Source organism: Balaenoptera ricei, chromosome 21, assembly GCF_028023285.1.
Source record: "Balaenoptera ricei isolate mBalRic1 chromosome 21, mBalRic1.hap2, whole genome shotgun sequence".
NCBI classification, from domain to species: Eukaryota; Metazoa; Chordata; class Mammalia; order Artiodactyla; family Balaenopteridae; genus Balaenoptera; species Balaenoptera ricei.
The window spans coordinates 26,612,050-26,626,366 of record NC_082659.1 but is presented as its reverse complement, the minus strand read 5'-3'; positions in this window follow the sequence as shown (position 1 = coordinate 26,626,366).

Here is a 14,317-nt window from a genome sequence, read left to right as displayed (position 1 = left end):
ATGGGTCTGGAAGCACAGTGGCTGTCAAGTTGGGCATAAGTCAGAAAAAAAATCCAAACAAATCCAAAGTGCAATAGTACGACTATACCCAGCCAGGGAGTCATCCTTCTGGCCTTCTTCAGTATTGAGCAGATCTCTATGGGATTGTTTTGCTCAGATTTTATGTCTGCAAAAAACCAGAAGCTATAAAAAGTACCATGAGAAAGCAGCTGGAGTATTTTAAGCGTGGATGGATAAAGAGCAAGGGGCAAGAACTTAGTGGTGACCTTCAACATTATGCTGTAAGCATGCATCTCCACCACAAACTCAGACGTTCCAGAAATGTATAGTTTTCTTTAAGTTGTCTTTGACCCTGAGTCACAGACTTTCTCTCCATCTGCAGTGCTTGCCTTCCTCCCCAAATTATTCATGAGTCAGAGTCTTACACAGATCAACCCTCTCCCTCCATCCTTCTGAAAACACTATTTAACCATGGAGAGGTCCATTCGCTGGTCCCCAGAGACCCTGCCTCTATCACTGGTTTTGTGCCCCGTTTGCAGTATGGGAAGCTTGCTGCGATGTCAAGGGCCCAGTTTGTCCATGTCCCACACAGCTGCCTCCACCGGCACCATCTCCTGGGTGCTATCTAGGAGCTAAGGTGCAGATTCCCACTAACCTTGGGACCGGCCACCTTTTTTTTTTCCAAGAATGTATTCAGATGTATTATTCACAGTATTGAAAATATGTTTACAGATTGAAAGGCAGAAAGTCTCAAATCACAGTGACAAAATTCCAAGTCAAAATATTATTTGCTAGTAGATATGAATTTAATCATCTAGAGTGATTTCAGGGAATCCCATATAAATCTTAGACTGACAACATTTTATTTTCATTCTTAGCTTTCCATTTATTCATGCCTGTTCTCTCCAGTTACTGGCTAATTAAAAGTCTTACTATTAATCTATGTTAAGATTTTCTAGTTCAGGGCTTTTTCAACATCAGAACAAGTGACATTTGGGACTGGTTCTTTCTTTCTTGTAGGGCTGCCTTGTAGGATGTTTAGCAGAATCCATGGGGACCGCCCATCTTTATCCTTTTCAGATTGGAAGTGTTAGTTGTAGAGTGAACACCTGCATTCTACAATGAACGTTTTGCTATATTTGTTTTATCCCCTATCTATCCATCTAGCCTTAATCCAGGTACTTTTCAATGCATTTCAAAGCAAGCTTCAGATACCAGTACATTTGTTGTACAGGTAACTTAAATTGTACAGCTAACTATTTTTTTTAACAAGTGAACTGAGTATAACTGGAAATCTACCTCGATTGTGAAGAAGATAAGCTTTTCTGATAACTTGTGGATAAATTTTGATGAGTGGCTCTGACTCAGGCTGGTTTGAGAAATAACTCAGATTTGAAATCATTTTATACCGAAAATGCGGTCGCGGTGGAAAAGCATCCTTCACTGCCTCAGGTAGCGTCTCACCTTGCTAAATTATATGTTGGGTGTCCAGGCAAAAAGAGAGAGAGGGTGAGAGAGACAGAGAAACACATCAGAAGTGTCAGACATCCTCCTCTTACTGCACATATTAACATTTCTTGCACAATTACCCATGGAACATTCTCATTTTGGACTCTTTCCACACCCTAAATTTAGCAAGCTAGAATTATCTTTTAAGCGCCACTTGAAGCAACCTTTTCGAAAGGAAGACACTGAGGAGGGGGAAATCTGCATTTCTTTGTGGTTAGGATGCAATGGCCTCAATTTATTTATTTATTTTATTTATTTATTTTTTAAAATTTATTTTTGGCTGAGTTGGGTCTTCGTTGCTGCGCGTGGGCTTTCTCTAGTTGCGGTGAGTGAGGGCTACTCTTTGTTGCGGTGTGCGGGCTTCTCATTGCGGTGGCTTCTCTTGCTGCAGAGCACAGGCTTTAGGCGTGCGGGCTCAGTAGTTGTGGCTCACAGGCTCAGTAGTTGTGGCTCACGGGCTCTAGAGCGCAGGCTCAGTAGTTGTGGCACACGGGCTTAGTTGCTCCGCGGCATGTGGGATCTTCACGGACCAGGGATCCAACCCGTGTCCCCTGCATTGGCAGGCGGATTCTTAACCACTGCGCCACCTGGGAAGCCCAATGGCCTCAATTTAATTTTGCAAAGAAGCAGACTCCTCTATTGTACACTGAGGATAGAGCAAAGACAGTGCCCCAGCAAATTCATTGCAGGTGTGTAAGACTAAAAACTTATACATTCAGATTGAGAAACAGGCCGTGCATTCCAGGCTTTGTGTGTTCTGGCCACGGTGCACACTGAATTGAATAATTGCTTTAACTGTGCCAGGTGGATTTCATTATTTAAAAGGAATTCTGAGTGTTTAATGACTAAAAAAGTCTTTAAAATGAGATCTAAGGACTCTCACTTTTTCATTTATATACTTTGAAACACGAAAATCTTCATATAAAATCTGTTTTTTTTTTTTTAAAGTGAGCCGTGCCTCACTTTATAGAATAAAATAAATTAGAAGGAATTTCTTTAAAGTCTGGTTTACAAAGAGCAATGCATGTAGCTAGCACGGATCAAGAAAGAGCCATTTTGAATGAACAATTTTTGTCCATAGTTATTCATTCTAAAAGGGGTAAGGGCTCAGTAGTTGAGAAACAAAAGATTCACTGGTAGGAGTCAGTGATGAACTGGGGCTGTGTTTTAGGAAATCAGGGGCCCTCTCCCTTCTGTTCCTCATTATGAGGTTCATTTGTATAGTGGAATAAACAAAGCCAGCATTGGAATCCAAAGAATGGGTTTTAAACCCAACTCTGCCTCTAATTAGCTGGGAGGCCCTGGCTTTGTTTCTTACTCTCTTTAAGCTTCGCTTTTCTCCTCTGTAAAATGGAGATCATAGTAACTGCCTCAGAGTGTGGTCAGGAAGAGTATATAAAAGAATGCATAAATTGGGAGATTGGGGTTGACATATATACACTAATATGTATAAAATAGATAATTAATAAGAACGTGCTGTATAAAAAAATTAATTAAATAAAATTCAAAAATAAAGAATGCATAATAAAGGCTCAAAGTCATTCTCAAATATAAGCTCTTTTTATTTCTAAAGTCAAGTCTCCAAAAATAAGGGGGCTAAATGATAGGTCTGCAGAAATAAGAAAGCTTGTGTATTTCCCCTAGTTGTCCTAATGAATACAGCATCCTTTATGGAGCATATACTATGTTGCAGGTGCTGCATTCATTTTGCATAAAAAGGATTTGCTTTACTTCCCTGGGCATAGCTGATACCTACTGAACATGCCATTTGTAGAGAAGTCTGATACGGATAATTGTACTTAGAGTCAAATGTTGAAAAGTATATATTTCAAAATTTTCCTATTTATTCAACTGCCAGCGCATATTAATTGAGTGCCTACTATGTGCCAGCCACTGTTCCCTGTGCCAACACACAAAAACCAATATGGTCCTTATTTCTAAGACACTTACAGTCTAACAGGAGAGACAGAGACTAAACAAACGTTAATATATACATGTGCCAACCATGAAAAAGTATGCAGTGCCTTCCTGAATTAAACTGGGAGGGGGTGTGGAGGTGAGTCCAGGAAAGGCCTTTCTGAGCAAGAAGCATTTAAGCTGAGACCAGAAGAATGGCAAGAGTTGGGGAAAGACCGGACAGAAGAGCATCTGTGAGAACTTTGAGGCAAAATAGAGCTTGGCTTATTGGAGAACAAATTCCATGTGGTTGGAACTTAATGAGGCGGGGGGGAAGACAGTACAAAACGAGGTTGAAGGGACACAGGGGTCAGATCATGTAAGGGCCACGGAGAGGAGTTTTAATTTATGATAATGGGATTTAAGAACAGAAGTGACATTGTTTGAGTTAGTTGTTTAATGGAGATGGAGTGGTGGATAAGAATGAAAGCCACAGGCCAGCTGGAAGGGAGAGAATAACAAGGATGACGGTCAGGTTTTTGGCTAAATGACTTGGTGGATGGAAGAGTTATTCAATAGGAATGAGATTATAGAAAGAAAAGCTTTGGAGGCAAAGGTTCAAATTTCAGTTTAGAAATGTTAAATTTAGGGAATTCCCTGGTGGTCCAGTGGTTAGGACTCTGTACTTCCACTGCAGGGGGCATGAGTTCGATCCCTGGTCGGGGAACTAAGATCCTGCATGCAGCACAGTGCGGCCAAAAATAAAAAAAGAAGAAAAAGGAAAAAAACAAGAAATGTTAAATTTACCCATGAGAACTACAAAAGGAGATAGAGGTAGAAATTTGAATGTGTGATTCTGAAGCTCAGTGGTGGGTATGGGCTAGACGTCCACAGTGGGGTTTGGACACATCAATGGTGTTGAAGGCCGTGGGAAGCATGAGATCACCTCAGGAGACAGGGTTGGCAATGCAAAAAAGATCCCTGACAAGTTCTGAGGAACTAGAAGCTTTCAAGACCAGGAGAAAGCAGAGGATCCAGGAAAGGAGGAGTGACAGAGAGATGGAAGGACAACCAGGAGGGGTGGGCTGACCACAAGCAGGAGAAGAGAGTGTTAAGGAGAGGAAGGTCAAGAGCCAAATGTTCCTTAGAGACCAGATAAGAGGGATATGAAAGTGCCCACTGAATCTGGCCATAAGGGGGCCACTGATGGCTTGAACGAGAGCAGTTTTGCTGGATTCGGGGGGTGAAGGCATGCTTGAGTGTGTTGAAAAGTGATTGAGAAGCAAGAAAGAAGCCACTCCTAAAAAGCTGAAAAGAAATAAAAAGTGAATCTAAATGTATATCAAGTTGGTCACATAGCCATAAAGAAAAAGAAATTTATTTCACGTGACTGGTGGAGAGTCTTGCCTCCGTGTTGATGGCGGCTGACTCATCAGGCTGGTGGGTGCTAAAGGTTTGAGTGGCCATGGCAATTTCTTCAACTAAGACAGCAGTGAGGTTGGCCGCATCCATTGCCTTCCTTTCATGAACCATTTCCCTCTAGCATGCACTGCTGTTTGAGAGCATTCGACCCACAGCAGTACCTCTTTCAAAACGGGAGTCGGTCCTCTCAATCCCTGTCATGACGTTAGCAACTAAGTTTACTTAATATTCTAAATCCTTTGTTGTCTTTTCAACAATCTTCACACCATCTTCACCAGGAGTAGATTCTATCTCAAGAGACCACTTTCTTTGCTCATCCATAGGGAGTAACTCCTCAACTGTTAGCTTTTTTCATGAGATTGTAGCAATTCAGTCACATCTTCAGCTCCACTTCTAATTCTTCGAGAATTACCAAAACGTGATGCCGAGACACACAGTGAGCAAACGCTGTTAGAAAAACGGTGCTGATAGACTTGCTTGATGCAAGGTTGCCACAAACCTTCAATTTGTAAAAAACGTTCTATCTTTAAAGTGCAATAAAGCAAAAAGCAACAAAACGAGGTCTGCCTGTAATAAAATTAGAGAATTGCCATTTTGTAACCTCTAATAAAGCAAAGATCATCTATGGCTGTTAATGCCACCAGGGTAGAGATTGATAAGGAACTTTATATCAGATATTTCTCTTATCAATAACAGTGGGAAATTACATGCCTCCTGTGATACAGTCAGTACACAGCCCCGCCCTCCAAGACTGATCCTGAATGTAATCCTGCCTCTAGATCCAACTAGCTCTTCATAGGAGGTGGGGGAGATAGAGGAACAATTTAAATGACACCAAGAAGAAGCAATCTGCTGAATTCAGAGTTTGGGTCCTTTTACAGAACAAATGGCCCTCCTTCTTCAATGGCCTTTTTTTTTAAAAGAGTGGGGAGTATTATAAAGTTTTAAAAACTTAAGAGAGGGCTTCCCTGGTGGCGCAGTGGTTGAGAGTCTGCCTGCCAATGCAGGGGACACAGGTTCGAGCCCTGGTCTGGGAGGATCCCACATGCCGCAGAGCAACTGGGCCCGTGAGCCACAATTGCTGAGCCTGCGCGTCTGGAGCCTGTGCTCCGCAACAAGAGAGCCCATGATAGTGAGAGGCCCGTGCACCGCGATGAGGAGCGGCCCCCGCTTGCCACAACTGGAGAAAGCCCTCGCACAGAAACGAAGACCCAACACAGCCAAAAATAAATAAATTAATTAATTAAAAACCAAAACCAAAACAAAACAAAACAAAAATTAAGAGATACAACCAGGTGCAAACTTTCCATAATTAAAAAAAAAATCTAAGTGAATGGTAAGTGGAGAGTTGGAGACAACATGAATATGTTTGTTGTTTTCGTTTTTGTTTTAAGACATTTTGCTGAGCAGAGAAGTAGGGTGGTAGCTCCAGAGGAAAATGGCATTAGGGAGAATTTTTTTTAATTTTTACATTTTTTTGATGTGGACCATTTTTAAAGTCTTTACTGAATTTGTTACAATATTGCTTCTGTTTTGTGTTTTGGTTTTTTGGCTGCAAGGCATGTGGCATCTTAGCTCCCCAACCAGGGATTGAACCTGCACCCCCTGCATTGGAAGGAGAAGTCTTAACCACTGGACTGCCAGGGAAGTCCCAGGGAGAATGTTTTAATGGTGGAATAGAGTGAGCCTTTTGGAAACTAATGGGAATGATGGAGTAGAGAACATAGGAAGGTCATGCCATTGGAATGAGGTCCTTGAGGAAAAACAAGTGGGCAGGATCCACACCCCTTGAGGAAGGAACAGCCCGTGGGTAAGATGTTCTTAGATCATATACTACCTTAATAAAAGAAATGATTGTAGAAATATTAAACTGACAGCACAGACACAGAAAGGAAGCTAAGCAAACCTAGAATTTTAGGAGGGAGAAAGGTATATTGGAGATGTAATGGACTCTTGTCACAGTGAAAGCCAACTCATTTAGTCAAATTTTCAACATGGCTACGACTTTTGTTATTTTGATGGATATTCCATGTTTACAAGATTCTTTTGGTTTATAGCTCTCTATACTGTTTCAAAAGAATTTCGGTTCATTAAGAGCCATTTGGTGCTTGTTCTACAAATTTAATGAATATATGAACCTTCAAAATAATTAGTATATTCTTTAGCCAAAGAGTTAGAGTCATAATCAATGTTAAAAATTTTAGGGCTTCCCTGGTGGCGCAGTGGTTGAGAATCTGCCTGCCAATGCAGGGGACACGGGTTCGAGCCCTGGTCTGGGAGGATCCCACATGCCGCGGAGCAACTAGGCCCGTGAGCCACAACTACTGAGCCTGCGCGTCTGGAGCCTGTGCTCCGCAACAAGAGAGGCCGCGATAGTGAGAGGCCCGCGCACCGTGATGAAGAGTGGCCCCCACTTGCCGCAACTAGAGAAAGCCCTCGCACAGAAACGACGACCCAACACAGCCATAAATAAATAAATAAATAAAATTTTTTAAAAAAGAAATAGTTACTTTAAAAAAAAAAAGTGTCCTCCCTACATCCAGAGGGACACAGAAAAAAAAATTTTATAGGCTCATATGCAAAAGGATCTAGTGGTCACCTCACTCTCCACGGGTATTCAGGGTTGTAAACATTATATTATCATTTTTCTATTTGGCCTATAATCAGAAATGTCACTCTGCTGCAAGCAGTAATCTTACAGTGTGTTTGCAAATCCTATTATTAACCATGTTTAGACCATACGAACCTTGAAAGACATGACTGGAATACAGTAAAGCTGTAATCACATCATTTTTTACTCTTAGTTGAATGAAAGGGAGCAAACATTTCTTTTTTACTTTCTCTCATTTCTGTTTTCTTTATGAAGAGGTTTTCACCTTAAATCGTCAATCCTATGGTCTCTGAAAAACTCAGAGGTATTACTAAATGTTTAGCCACAAAATCTCTGGAATTTACTGCATTCTTCCATTTCTCCTTAAAATAAAGATTTAAAACTCTAATCTCTTTATACGTAACCACATTCATACATAATTTTACATAAGTATAAAAATATAACCACATATATGCTTTGTAAAAATATGCGGTCATTTTTTCTTTCTGTTTGGTTTGGTTTTGCTGATCTCCTCCATCTTCCTCTGTCCCTTCTTTACCTCACATCAGCACCCAAGTTTGTCTGTGCAGAGAACCTGGGATGTAGCCTCGCAAATGTCCTCCTTATGCAAGTATTCTTAGACCTGAAGGCATTCACTTTTTTTTGTTGCAGCACACGGCATGCGGGATCTTAGTTCCCTGACCAGGGATGGAAACTGGGCCCCCTGCACTGGAAGCGCAGAGTCTTTTTTTTTTTTTTAATTTTTTAAAAGATTTATTTATTTTATTTATTTATTTTTGGCTGTGTTGGGTCTTCGTTGCTGCGCACGGACTTTCTCTAGTTGTGGCGAGCGGGGGCTACTCTTCGTTGCGGTGCGCAGGCTTATCATTGCGGTGTCTTCTCTTGTTGCAGAGCACAGGCTCCAGGTGCACAGGCTTCAGTAGTTGTGGCTTGCGGGCTCAGTAGTTGTGGCACAAGGGCTTAGTTGCTCCACAGCATGTGGGATCTTCCCGGACCAGGGCTCGAACCCGTGCGCCCTGCATTGGCAGGTGGATTCTTAACCACTGTGCCACCAGAGAAGTCCTGGAAGCACAGATCTTAATCACTGGACCTCCAGGGAAGTCCTGGCATTCACTTTTTAAGGCATTGTCTTATAACTGGGATATCATGGCATCTCTTGCATCTTACACTCATCACCGAGCAATGTCTTGTGGAAACTCCTCCTGGTCCTCTGGCTTAGCTCCACTTTTTATTCTTTTAGTAAATAGCTAGATGATTCCCCAGTGGGGATGTGTCCTTGATGAACCTTCACTTTGTTTTCAGGTTTTTGCCCTATGAACAGTCACACAAAGAACCTACTTGTTCATCCTTGTGGTCTTGAACCCATATCCTTACATAGAGTTATTTGCATCTGATAGAGTCTCAAGACTACAGTTGCCACTGAATTCATATATTCTTTTAAGGGATGTTGGCAGATTGGTTTCCAAAAGCTGGAGGAGGAGAGTCAAGGAAAGGAAGCCAAATGTGGATAACACGCCTACTCCATGAATTTAAATTGTGTGGATTGAATGAAGGGACAGGTGCAGAGTAAAGACCAATACAGTTGACAATTATTACTAGTTCTTTTCCTAAAGACTGTGGGCTCCCCAGGTCACCACCTGGGTCTCTGCTGGTGGAGGGCATTCACGAGGTACACAGTGGGAGTGACATTTGGGATTGTATACCTGGAGGGTCTACAAAAAAGGGGTAGAACCGGGAAGAGCAAAGCCTTGGGAGTCCAACGGACTCAGCTTTAATTGCATCTTTACCACTTTCCACTGTGAGATCTTGGGCAAGTTTCTCAGCTTCTCAGAGCTTCAGTTTCCTCATCTGCAGGATGGAGATAATGATGCCAGCCTCCTCGGGTGGCTGTGACGAGGAAGCAACGGACTGGAGGCCCTGAGCAGAGTGCCTGGTGCTCCTTACAGGTGCCACTTTTTCTCAGATGCCTTCATTATGTCTCTTCCCCCAGCAGACGAAAACTTGTTGAAGGCGGGAACTGCATCGAATTCATCGCTGCATTTTCCCCCCACCCTCAGCTGCATGACATGATCTTAGTTCCCCAACTGGGGATGGAACCCACAACCCCTGCAGTGCAAGCTCGGAATCTTTACCACTGGACCATCAGGGAAGTCTCCTCGCTGCATCTTTATATATCCAGTCCCTCACTTGGTTTTCCCTTCTACCAACTACCTTAAGGTCTTTTGCCCAGTTAAACCAGCATTGATTAAAAATGAGAGGAAGAACAACAATTCTTTTATTATGGAAAATATCAGACTTCCACTATGATAGAGAGACTAATATAAAGAACACCCATGACCCACTCCCACATTCAGCATTGTCAACACATTGATGACCTTTTGGTTTTTTGCTTTTTTTTTTGGCTCTGCCTTGTAGCTTGTAGGATCTTAGTTCCCCAACCAGGGATTGAACCCAGGCCCTCAGCAATGAAAGCACGGAATTCTAAATAAATAAATAAATAAATTAAAAAAAAAAAAAAGGACTAGAGTATGGAAAACTCCAAATCTTTAAAAAAATTAAAAAAATAAAAAAAAAGTGAATCCCAGATATCACATGATATCAATTGTTAAATACTTGTGTAAATTTCCAGTTGCAGTTCTCAAAGTGTGATCTGGAGAACCCTGAGGGTTTTCAACACCCTATCAGGAGGTCTGCCAGGTCAGAACTATTTTTATACTAATATTAATATATTGTTTGTCTTTTTCATTCTCATTCTCTCATGAATGTATGGTGGAGTTTTCCAACACAGACTGAATGCAGCAACAGATCTGAGAATCCAGCTTTCTCCTACTAAACCAGGTATGAGAGTTGCAAACTTTTACCGATCTGTTTAAAAAAATGTAAAATAATGCTACTCTTCTCTATTTTTGTCTTTTTTTTTAAACTTTGGGTTTATTTATTTATTTATTTATTTATGGCTGTGTTGGGTCTTCGTTTCTGTGCGAGGGCTTCCTCTAGTTGCGGCAAGCGGGGGCCACTCTTCATCGCGGTGCACGGGCCTCTCACTATCGCGGCCTCTCTTGTTGCGGAGCACAGGCTCCAGACGCGCAGGCTCAGTAGTTGTGGCTCACGGGCCTAGTTGCTCCGCGGCATGTGGGATCTTCCCAGACCAGGGCTCGAACCCATGTCCCCTGCATTGGCAGGCAGATTCTCAACCACTGAGCCACCAGGGAAGCCCCCTCTATTTTTGTTTTGTCTTGAAAAATATAACCACTTTTCATAAAAATAAGTTTTTAGTTAACAGGTAATGGGTTCATTGTTGCTATATTTAAAATAATTAAATGGATATATTAAAAATTTGTCAGTTTTATTTTCTAACGTAGAAAAAATATATCTATCAAAATATTTAATGTAAAGAAAGCTCTTTGGGATCCTCAATACTTTTTAAAATTAGTTTTTAAACTGATATTTAATTCACATAGCATAGGATTCACCACTTTACAGTAGAATTCGGTAGGCTTTAGTATACTTACAAGTTGGGCAACCATTACCACTAGCTAATTCCTGAACATTCTTGTCACCCTAAAAAGAAGCCCCATACCTGTTAATAGTCACTGTCAATTCTTCCCTCTCCTCAGCCCCTTTCTGACTCCACTGATTTGTCTATCCTGGACATTTCATATAAATGAAGTATTTTGTGTCTGGCTTATTTCACTTAATATAGTGCCTTTAAAGTTCACTCGTATTGCAGCAGATATCAAAACCTCATTCTTTTTTATGGTTGAATAATATTCCATTGTACCTATATACCACATTTTGTTTATCCATTCATCAGTTGGTGGACTTTTATGTTGTTTTCACTTTTGGCTATTATGAATAATGCTGCTAGGAACATTAGTGTCTAAGGTTTTGTATGAATACATGTTTTTAGTTCTCCTGGCTACATACCTAGGAATAGAATTGCTGGGTCATACGATTAACTCTATGTTACTCTATATTTAACTTTTTGAGAAACCATCAAACTGTTTTCCACAGCAGCTGCACCATTTTACAATGCAACCACCAGTATATGAGTGTCTCACTATCTCAACATCCTTACCAAAATTTATTTTCAGTGTTTTTGATTCTGGTCATCTTTGTAGGACTCAATAATTTCTAAAGCGTATAAGGGGTTCTGAGGCTAAAGTGTTTGAGAATTGTTTTTCTAACAAATAACTTTAAAAAAACATGAAAGCATTTTTTGTAAATAACAAGTTCATAGAAACAGAGGACAGATTAGTGGTTGCCAGAGGTGGGGAAGGATGCAGGCAAAATGGGTGAAGGTGGTCAAACGGTACAAACTTCCAGTTATAAAATAGATATGTACTGGGGATGTAGTGTACAGCACGGTGATATAATTAATAAACACTGCATTGTATATTTGAAAGTTGCTAAGAGAGTAGTAGATCTTAAAAGTTTTTATCACAAGAAAAAACATTTAATTGTGTGGTGATGGACGTTAACTAGACTTCTTGTGGTGATCATTTCACAATATATACATATATTGAATCATTACATCGTACAGCTGAAACTAATATGTTAAAAAAATAAACATAATAACACTATCAAATTAACAATAATTTCACAAAGTTTTGTGATACTGGGTAAACAAGCTTGCCTAGGACAGACCCAATTTACACCTTTATACCAGCATAACTATTAAAAGTGTCTCCTTTAACTCTCAATATGCCCTGTTTAGATGACAAATTATAATTATATGAACACCCTGTAACAGAACTATGTTCAGATTTCCCCAGTTGTCTTAAATATATCTTTTTACAATATGTTTATTGAAAACAATATCCAACATTGCATTTGATTGAGGTGTCTTTAAAAACTATATCAATTCTCTCTTCCACTCCATTTCTTTCATGCTAGTTATTTATTGAAGAAACTGGGTAATTTGTGGAATTTCCTGTATCCTTAGCTTGGCTGATCATATCGTCTTGGTGTCTTAATCTGTCTCTGTGTCCTTCCTATTTCTTGCCATTTTGTAGTTAGATCTAGATGTTTGATTAGGTTTAGGGTCAATTTTTGTGCAACAGTATTTCATAGATGGTGTGTATATACCGTTGCATTGCATCAAGAGGCACGCGGTATCTGGTTGTCTCACTTTTAGTGATGTTAAGATAAATCGGTGGGTTCAGGTTTTGTTAGATTGATCCAGCTATTATAAGATTCCCATCAATGTTCCACTTCATAATTCTAATAGCCATGAATGATTGTTGCCTAGGCCCAGTGCTTCATTAGGACCTGTGAACAGTAACTTTCTAATTCTACTACTTCTGTGTCATTTGTTGCCCTTACAAACTATTTGGATACCATGAAATATATAGCAGAATAAATGCTTGATTTTTTCCTTTTACCAATTTTCAAAAAAAAAGAGTTGGTTCCTTAGGTGATCCAAGCATGAATGATGATTTTTTTTCTTTGTTAGTATTACTGTGAATGAATTAATGGATTTGTATATATTAGATTATGTTTCAATCCATTAGTCATTATTCTTTTTTTAAGCCCAAACTGTTCCACTTTGGCCAAAGGGTGCCCCTTCAACCTTGCTCTTGGGTTCTTTTGACATCACCTCAGGAGTATCTGATAGCTACTTTGCTTTCTGTCATAATAAAATGCCACAAGCTCATCTTACACAATCCTTGCTTGCCCCCGTTCTAAAATCAGTCATTTCCTAAAGGAGTCCTGGTTCTTCTTAGCGGGCAACGGCATTTAGATTATGAATTTGGACACTAGGGCTGCTCATAGCCATTGGATTGTCTCTGCTTCTTGGCCTTTTCAGTGGACACAGCTAGGATATATGTATTTTGTAGACAGAGAAAAATTAATCAGGAATTCATACTACCATTGTCAATTCAAATTTTTGCTTATAGAATTTACATCTAATTTCATTGATTTGATACCTGTTATCTCTTTATCTTTCACCGCAGACCTTGGTTTCTAACAACACTAAGATACTTACCTCCTATTTTATATACACAGATATGTGTAAAATATACATGCGACAGCATATAATTAACAATACCGGTATTATTACTAACAGTTACTATTACTAAACGCAGTTTGATTTCTTTGCCATTCCTTTCTGTTCTGAGGATAAGTCCCACTAAGGATATACAGTCAAAATCATGAGTTTTAAAGTCAGTTTCTTATTTTTCCATGCAGTTATGCCAGTAACTTGAAATATACTTTGATTCATGACTTTCTTTTTCTTTTAGGAAATACTTTGCATTTTCTTTTAAAAAATAATTATGTAAAGTACTTACATGATGCCAAAGTCAAAACTATAAGACAGAGTATATGGAAAGAAGGCTAGCTTCCACACCCATTTTTTTCACCTTGTTCTTTTCTTACATATAACCCTTTTTTTTATTAGTTTGTAATTTAGTCGGCCATTGCTGCTTCTTTAAAATGTGAGCAAATGCACCACACCTTTCTTAGGAGAGAAGCAACATATACATGGTCTCAGCCTTGCTTTTTTCACTTAAACAATATATCCTAGCGTTCCATGGCCTCCACAGAGATGGTCTTCATTCCTTTGTTCGGCGGCACAGAACTGCATTGTGTGGCTGTACCGTGCTTTATTCAGCCAGTCCTCTGTGGATGGACATATGGGTTCAACAAACATCTACTGCATAACTAAATTGTGCCAGGCACTGCAGAGCAAGGCATGGTGTCTGGCCTCAGGAAACTCAGAGTGTAGAGGGGGTGAACGCTTGCAATACAAGTACTTTCCTAAGGGAGTGAGATCTTGGATCCACTTAGCACAAAGGGCACGTGGAACAGGGAAGACAGTGTCCCACACAGGAGGGATACAGTAAATGTCTGTGGATTGCCATCTTGCTCCCATAG